Below are 9,074 nucleotides of genomic sequence, written 5' to 3'. Positions count from 1 at the left end.
ACAGTCAGTTTGACAACTGTTATTGCCTTCAGGTTGACAAATTGCAAAAGCCGCATTGCTGTGTATGGGTGGGGAGGGAGGAGGAATTGCATGAGTAAGAATGAGATGAGCAATAGTTAGGTGGGGTGGAAATGAAATCTTAACAGTTATTGGGGATTCTGATGTATTTATCAAACCAAAAGACGATCTAAAAGCCATACAATCAGACTTAGATTAGGGCAGTCTGTGATAAGCAAAAGTTAATACAGTGTGTTGTTTTTGAAAATATGGCATGATAATTAATAGCAACTCTTTTTTTATACTTGCTTGGTTAACAGGAGGAAACACAGATAAATTAAATACTGGTTAGCAATCTTTAATAAGCAGGAGATGCTTAACATTTATTTAGAAATCTGCAACATTTTATAAATCATTGTTTTGGCTGCTGGGACAAACTCAGAATCTGGTACCCACGGTAACCCTTCAATTACACAAAGGCTTTCCAGTTCATTGTTACTGCACTGAAGAACAGTCTTCACAACTATACCTGGAACTTATTAGGCCAGGAAGGCAAGGCGTTGGTATGTGTTTTTATTATAGTTAAACTTATCTGGATTTAAAAGGCATTAACTATCTTCTGATTTCTTCCTTTTTCTTCAATTGTACAAGAGTGTTTCAATTGAATATTGCAACTGAAGACATTCACTCTGTGTTGATCACCTATGGAGTGATCAAATTTCAACCCTTTGAAGTTTCCTAAATGTAAGCCTTCTTCTTAAATATCCTTAAAGCAGCATTTTTAAGCCTGTAAAGATCCATGAGCCCAAGAATCCCTGCCTGAAGTGCTTTTGGCTTCAGTCATCCAGTTTCAGTCTTCCCATTGTTCAGTTACCCAGATAACAGTTAACCAGATCCTGGTTTTCTCTCACGCCTTGTGGCTAAAGTCATGTTTACCCCAATTGATAAAAATGAAAATGAAAATTATTTATGCAGAAATTCATACTGGTACTACAACTCTCCTTTCCGTCACAATTTTAGAAGCTTAACCATGATATGCAAAGTGCATTCTGAGGATGACTAACTAGTCATAGTTGAAGGGTTTGGATAAAAAAATAGCAGAATAGGACAGGGCCAGGTAATCGTCCTCATCTAAATTTGACTCCAAGGAGCACCAGCACTATTATCAACTCCCACTGCAGTTAAATTAAGATGCTTTTTCCAGAAGGAGTGAACATTCAGACGTAGTAAATTTACAGGGGCGGCTTCCAAAAGTGACGTGTTTCTCCTGGATTATTCCACTCAGAATTCTAGTTAGGAACAACACTGATTAACCCCAGAACACAGTTTCTTGGAGAATCTTCTATTAACCTGACTAGTTTCATGAACTTAGAGAAAACTTAGAGAAGCTTATAATTAATTATGGCCAATTATGCAAAGCTAAACCTCTGACAAGCTGTATCTATAAAAAGATATGAGACTGACTTTATTTTTTCTTTTCTGAAAGGAAAGAGTCACTCTGAATTCAAAGGCTGTTTGAATGAACTGACTGCTTCAGCACTGTCTTGTAGATATAGTCCATTCAAATAAAAGACAAATATCTGACTGAATTTTGTTAGCACGTTAAGACATTTATTATAAAAAGATTTAAGAAGAAAATAATGGCCACAATTCTTCAGAAAACATGTGAACTAATGTGACAAAACACTGTGGTGTTGCAAACTCAAGGTAAAATGAAGTGAATGAGAAAACAAATTACCCCACAGTTAAGTTGTATCACAATGTTTATTTATCTTTAATTCACCCATCTTTATCCCATTTCTACCAGTGCTGCTCTGGCCAAATCACCTCGCTGAAATCTCCACTTCCACTTGTGCACCCTGCCAAGCCACTCTCTACACAGCTGCCAGAGTGATTACAAAAACAACGCGGGATTATTCTACCCCTGCTTATCTAAAATTTGTCAAAATGCTCGTTACACTTTGAATAAAATGCAGATTCCTCTCAGATCTCATTTCTTATCATGTCTTTCTCAATCATTCTGTTCCAGCCTCACTGACCTTCTTTCTGTTCCTGTAAAATATTCCTGCCTCAAGGCCGCAGGCCTACGACCTGCAGTTCTCTGTTTCCCACATGTGACCAGGCTCTCTCTTAGCCATCAGGTCTCAAATAAGCTCTTTCCGTTGTGTCTAGGCATCTTATCAAAATCAACCTGTGTATTATTATTCATTTATCACATAATCTTGTTTTATTTTCCTCATAGCACTCTCACTTTCTGAAATTATCTTTGTTTATATGTTTAATGCCCTTCTTTTCCACTAGAATGGAAACTCAAAGATCAAGAAACTTGTCTGGCCTTTTCACTGTTGAATTGCCAAAATTTTGAACAGTGCCTAACATACAGTAAAGGCTCAATAAATAAATAAATAAATATTCAGCTCTCTTGGCTGTCTCTGCAGTGATCAAGAATATTTTGATGTCTCTCAAAAGAACTATATGCTTATAGTAGCCTCTGTAGTTCTTGGGTTTGAGTTGTCGTGTAGGTGAAACAAAATTATAATGAAAACCTTCGTTTTTAAACCCTTTTGGGAAGAGTCTCATAGAATCTCATTTTATAGACAAGTAGGGTCAGGGATTTGGGAAATGGGGAATTAAATTAGTATTTTTGAATGCTTATTATGTTTTAGACACTGTGATAGGCATTTGATACATGTAAAGGCAATGTGCAGTCTTCTAAATTGAATTCCATATGACTTAGACTGTTTAGGGGGATGGGCTTGTGATCAAGACTGTATGAAGTCAGGGATAGCTAGATACAATTAGGGATAGCAAAGGGACAGATGCTAAGATTATGGACAGTATGATATTGTAGGATACTGTAGAAAAAGTGTGAGCTTCAAATCAGGTCTGAGCTCAAATCCTAATCTGCCACTTTTACTAGTTGTGTGACCTTGTGTAAGGTACTTACAATTTTAGTGTGGCTCATTTTTCTTATTTATAAGGAATAGAGAACAAACAGCATTTACAAATGATTAATTCACAGTGTTGTGAAGATTTACTGACATAATATTTTAATATGTAAGATAACTAGGCCTATTGCCTTTCACATAATAGATGCTTAATAACTGGCAAGTTATTATGACATACATTATTAGTTACCTACCCAATAACTATACTTCCTTTTTTCTTGACAATGGAGCCCTAATTTTGTTCAGAGTAGTAATATCTAGTCCAAATGATGGGTCATGTTTGATGTAAGACAATCATAAGCAACCTGTTTCCCACTTTCCCAGCTTCCTTTGCAACTATAGGTGGTCATGTGATCCAATTCCGGATGACAAAACTAATGGGAAATCCACTGTGTGTGTGTGTGTGTGTGTTTGTGTGTATGTTCATGTGTGTGCATGCACCTAAGTGAGGGGAGGAGCGTCTGGAGAAGTTTTTCTTTTGTTAAAAAGCAAAATATTTTAATAATAAAATTTAGCACTTGAGCTACATTTATTTTTGAATGGTTTTTAAATTAATATTATTATTTTGAGACTGGGTTTTCTTCTGTCACCCATCTGCAGTGCAGAGGCATGATCACAGTTCACTGCAGCCTCCCCCTTCCTGGAGAGGGAACCTCAGCCTCCCAAGTAGCTGGGACTATAGGCATGCACCACCATGCCTGGCTAATTTTTCTGTTTTTTGTAGAGATGGGGTCTCACTATGTTGACCAGGCTGGTCTTGAACTCCTGGGCTCAAGCAATCCTCCCTCCTTGGCCTCCCAGTGTTGGGATTACAGGCATGAGACACCACACCCAGAAAATCATTATTATTTTTAACTGACTAGTAATAATTGTACATATTTAGAAGTACAGAGTGATATTTTGATACATGTATACAATATGTAATGAACAAATCAGGGTAATTAGTATATCTATCATCTCAAATATTTATCATTTTTGTTTTGTATTGGGAACATTCAAGATCTTCTCTTTTAGCTATTTGAAAATATACAATAAATATTGTTAACTATAGTTATCCTACAGGGCTATAGAACACTAGAACTTATTCCTCCCATCTAGCTGTAATTTTGTATCCATTAACTATCCTCTCCCTGTCCTGCACTCCCCACTACCTTGCCAGTCTTTTAGTAACCATAATTCTACTCTTCTATGAGCTTAAGGTTTTTAGTTCCCACATATGAGTGAGAACATGTGGTATATCTCTTTCTGTATGTGACTTATTTCACTTAACATAATGTCTGGGCTTATCCATGTTGCCACAAATGACAGGATTTCATTTTTTTTTTTTGGTGGCTGAATAGTATTCCGTTTTGTATATACCACATTTTCTGTATCCATTTATCTGTGGATGGATGCCTGTTGATTCCATACTTTGGCTGTTGTGAACAGTGCTGCCATAAACACAAGGTATCTCTTTAATGTATTAATTTATTTTCCTTTGGATAAATACCAGCAGTGGGATTGCTGGATCATACGGTAGCTCTGTCTTTAGTTTTTTGAGGAACCGCCATACTGTTTTCCATAATGGCTACACTAATTTACATTCTCACCAACAATGAATGAGCGTTCTCCTTTCTTCCCATCCTTGCCAGCAAGACTGTTTGTCTTTTTAATAATAGGTATTCTGACTTCTAGGGAAGATTTTGTATTTCTGATATTAAGACAGAAATTGGTGGTCCTGTTTATTATCCCTTTCCTGCTGACGTGAATGTGGAAGCAATGTTTTGTGATCAAGGACTTATCTTGCAACCTTGAGAGAAAATTTGCAGTTTTTGAGCCACTGAAGCAACGCCAGGAGAAGCCATTTATTTGCAGACATCCCATGTTTACTTAAGCACTGTTAGGTTGCTGACTACTGAAAGCATTTCTAACTGATGTAGGTGTGTGTTTATTTGTTTGAATGTGTGTGTGCTCATATGTATGTAGGTGGGTAGAGCATTTAAATATAGTGGCAGTGAGATATGCATTACTTGCACCAAAATTACCTGGAGTTGCCAATTTATTTAAGGTCACTTCACACATGACAGAGGTTAAGGATCTGGATTTTGAATTTCATGAATTAAATCTGATGCTCGGGATACCAGTGCCTCCAACATACTAGCTATACTTTATTGTGGAAAAGAATAGCATGTGTATGTATCGAAAGCGAAGTTTAAAAAGAAATTTTCTTTTCATTTTTGATGTTAATCTCATTTTATTTCCTTTTATAAAAACAAAATATATTCTGTGCATATTTTTGGACGTTGAGTGAAAAGCAAACAATATATTTAAAAAGCCACGTTAAAAAATCTTGTTTTAGATTTTTACAATTTAAAGTGTATATGAGAAAATGGCTTAAAATAAAACATACTTCAATTAAAATGTTTTACTCTGTCATGTACTATATAAAACATATTATGGTGTATAAAACATATTCTTAGAAGCTGGAATTCTAAAATAATACTATAATCAAATAGTTTTCAAAAGTTTATATGGAACCACAAAAGACCCTGAATAGAAAAGCAATTTTGAGCAAAAAGAACAAACCTGGAGGCATCACATGTCCTGACTCTAGAATATACTACCAAGCCATAGTAACCAAAACAGCAAGATTCTGGCATAAAAACAGACACACAGACTAAAGAAATTGAATGAAGGACCCAGATATAAAATCACACATTTATAGCCACTGATTTTCAACAAAGGGGCCAAGAACGCACAATAGGGGAAAGGACAGTCTCTTCAAAAAATGGTGCTGGGAAATCTGGATATCCACATGTAGAAGAATGAAATCACACCCCTCTCTGTCACCATATAAAAAATCAACTCAAAATAGATTAAAGACTTAAATGTAAGACCTGAAACTATGAAACTATTAGGAGAAAACAAAGGGGAAAAGCTCCATGGCATTGGTCTGGGCAATGATCTTTTTTGGATATGACCCCCAAAACACTGGCAACAAAAGTAAAAATAGACAAACGAGATTACCTCAAACTAAAAACCTTCTGCACAGCAATGGAAACAATCAGCAGAGTGAAGAAACAACCTACAGAATAGAATAAAATACTTGTAAACTATACATCCAATAAGGGGTTAATAACTAAAATATATAAGGAACTCAAGCTACTAACTAAGCAAGAAAATGAATAATCTGATTTAAAAATGGGCAAAGGACCTGAATATACACCTCTCAAAATAAGACATACAAATGGCTGTCAGGTATATGAAAAAATGCTCAACATCGCTAATCATCAGGGTAATGCAAATTTAAACACAATAAGATATCACTTCACCCGTGTGAGAATGGCTATCAAAATGATAAAAGATAACAAGTTTTTCCAAGGATGTAGAGAAAAGAGAACACTCACATACCATTGGTGGAAATGTATGAAAAACGGTATAGAGGTTCCTCAAAAAATAAAAAAATAAAATAGAACTACCATATGATCTAGCAATCCCACTACTGAATACACATCTAAAGGAAATGAAATCAGCATGTTGCTGATTTCTGCACTCCCATGTTCACTGCAGCTTATTCACAATAGCCAAGATATGGGATCAACCTGAATATCCATCAACAAATAAATGGATAAAGAAAATGTGGTATATATTCACAAATGGAATATGATTCAGCCATAAAAAATGAATTCCTGTCATTTGCAACAAGATGGAAGGACCTGGAGGAAACTATGTTAAGTGAAATAAGCAAGGCACAGAAAGATAAATACCACATAATCTCACTCATATGGAATCTAAAAAAGTGGAGCTCATAAAAGTAGAGAGTGGAATGGTAGTTACCAGGGGCTGGGGTAGTTGGAGGGTGGTGGGAAAATGTTGGTCAAAGGATACAAAATTTCAGTTAGGTAGGAGGAATAACTTTAAGAGATATATTGTACAACAGGGTGACTATAATTAACAATATATTGTTTTCTTGAAAAATGCTACGAGAGCGGATATAAAATGTTCTCACCACAAAAATGATAGCTGTGTGAGGTAATGTATATGTTAATTAGCTAAACTTAGTCATTCCACTATGTATATATAGTTCAAAAGTCATATTGTACATGATAAATACAGTCATGTTCCACAAAATGATGTTTCAGCCAATGACAGACCACATAGATGATGGTCGCACAAGATTATAATACTTTACCTTTTCCATGTTTAGATATGTTTAGATACACAAATACCATTGTGTTATAATTTTCTACAGTATTCAGTACAGTAACATGCTGTTCAGGTTTGTAGCTTAGGAGCAATAGGCTTCCTCCAATAGCCCAGGTGTGTAGTAGGCTATACCATTTAGGTTTGTGTAAATACACGCTATGATGTTGACACAATCACAAAATTGCCTAAAAACACATTTCTTAGACCTGTTGACACATGACTGTACATACAGTTGTATCTGTCAATTAAAAAAAAAACTAATTTCAGGTGCTTAGTTAACTTAATTTGCAAAATAATAAATGACATTTACATAGTATTACAATGTGCCAGATATTGTCCTAAAATCTTAAGTCATTTAGTGTTATTAACTCTATGGGTTTGGTGTTATTATTACTGTCATCTCCACTTTATGACTGTGGGTCCTGATTTACAGAGACATTGAATAATAAGCTCCAGGAGAGGTAAAATTTGAACCAAGGGAGTCTGGCTCCAGCATGTGCCCTCCTTCACTGTGCTCTGCGGCCTCCCAAGTTATATCACTCATTGTATTTCATGTGAGTTACAGTACTTATATAATGTGTGGTGAGCTACATTTCTTAACACATTTACTGTTTGTTCTTTTATCTGAGTATTTGAAGATATCTTTCTGCTTATTATCTCATACAGGTTGGAAAAAATGGGCTTACCAACCACCCTTACCCTCTTCCTCCCAGTAAGCTAACAAATTGGGAGGTGGATCACTAGTACCATGTGCACTCCAACAACAATTAGAACAAAACTCCCCCTGAAGCAAATCCTAAACCAAAATTCTTATCTGCCTTAAGAATCAAGAGTCAGTACTAATAACCTCCATTTTGTAAATGGAACAAAAGTTTCATAAAAGATGTGGAACAGAGTACTCCTTTACTTGTGCCATGATTAGGCCAACTCTGAAGTAAAGAAGAGGAATAGAGAAAAGCAAAAGTTAGAAGCATTTAATGAGATAAAGCAGAGAAGTATGAGAATAAAATGTGGAAGAGGAGCAGGAGATTCAGAGATGAACAAGAAAGTTGAGGAGCTTGGGTCTGGTGGGTGGAACACGTATTTGAAGAGTGTTGGAAAATTAAAAAGTGTGCTTCACCCAGTCTCTTGTAGAAACTACAGTTTTAAAGAAAGCTGCCCAGAACTGCCTCTCTGCTTGGATGCTGCTTAGGCATCTAGGAAATAAACAATTAAGCCCAGCTCTGGCCACATCCTTTTTCTCCTGGCATTTGTAGCCTCCTTCTATTCTCCAAACCTTTGATATTATTCCTTAAGTTAATCACTCGTTTTCTCTGGGCAGTGTCCCATCTCTGCCTCTGTAATTCTCTCTGTTGTGAACAGCTCTCCATTATGCATTTATTCTGGACCAGACCATACCCAGGAAGCCACATTTCCAGCTATAGGGAAACCACAAGAAAGCTCCAAAAATGGAAGTCCCAGCTTGCTCTCCACAATTATGTCATTTTTCTCTCCCTCTTACTTTCAAGTTTTTCTTTTAGTTTTGTACGTGGAATTGGGCTAACAGGAAGACCAGATTACTAGCACTAACTCTGGGGAAAGTTTCGTAAAGGAGTTGCTGTGAAATCTCACTAGCCCGTTATGTAGCCTTACTGTTGCCACTTCATCTTCTTGTCACTCCTGAGTGTCTCACAAATTGGCTCCTTCCCCCACTACTCTACTAAGTCTGATCCCACAAAAGTTTCTAATAACCTCCCAGATCATGACTCAAATGGAAGCTGTTCCGTCCTTTTCAAAAATGAATACTGTTTGACAACATTTTTTTTGACAGCATTTTTTTTCTTCCATCTGCAAACCCTCGATGCATGTCTCCCTCTCCGATTGTTCCAATTTTTTCCCAGTGGTCCCTTTTTCTCTGTCTCATCCTTACATTATGGCATCCCCAGAGTTTTGGTTCTGTCCACT

At 36.4% G+C, this 9,074-nt stretch overlaps 1 long non-coding RNA gene across 1 annotated transcript; it reads left to right on the top strand.

The window, feature by feature from the left end:
- Positions 1-405: 405 nt before the first annotated feature.
- Positions 406-1,909, top strand: LOC129529498 (uncharacterized). The gene is made up of 4 exons (XR_008675027.2): positions 406-560; positions 649-741; positions 1,484-1,704; positions 1,805-1,909. It is a non-coding gene; the product is annotated as an uncharacterized lncRNA (long non-coding RNA).
- Positions 1,910-9,074: the final 7,165 nt, after the last annotated feature.

This window comes from Gorilla gorilla, chromosome 1 (assembly GCF_029281585.2).
Source record: "Gorilla gorilla gorilla isolate KB3781 chromosome 1, NHGRI_mGorGor1-v2.1_pri, whole genome shotgun sequence".
Lineage (NCBI taxonomy): Eukaryota > Metazoa > Chordata > Mammalia > Primates > Hominidae > Gorilla > Gorilla gorilla.
The sequence above is the reverse complement of the archived record's forward strand: the minus strand, read 5'-3'. Positions and strand labels throughout refer to the sequence as shown.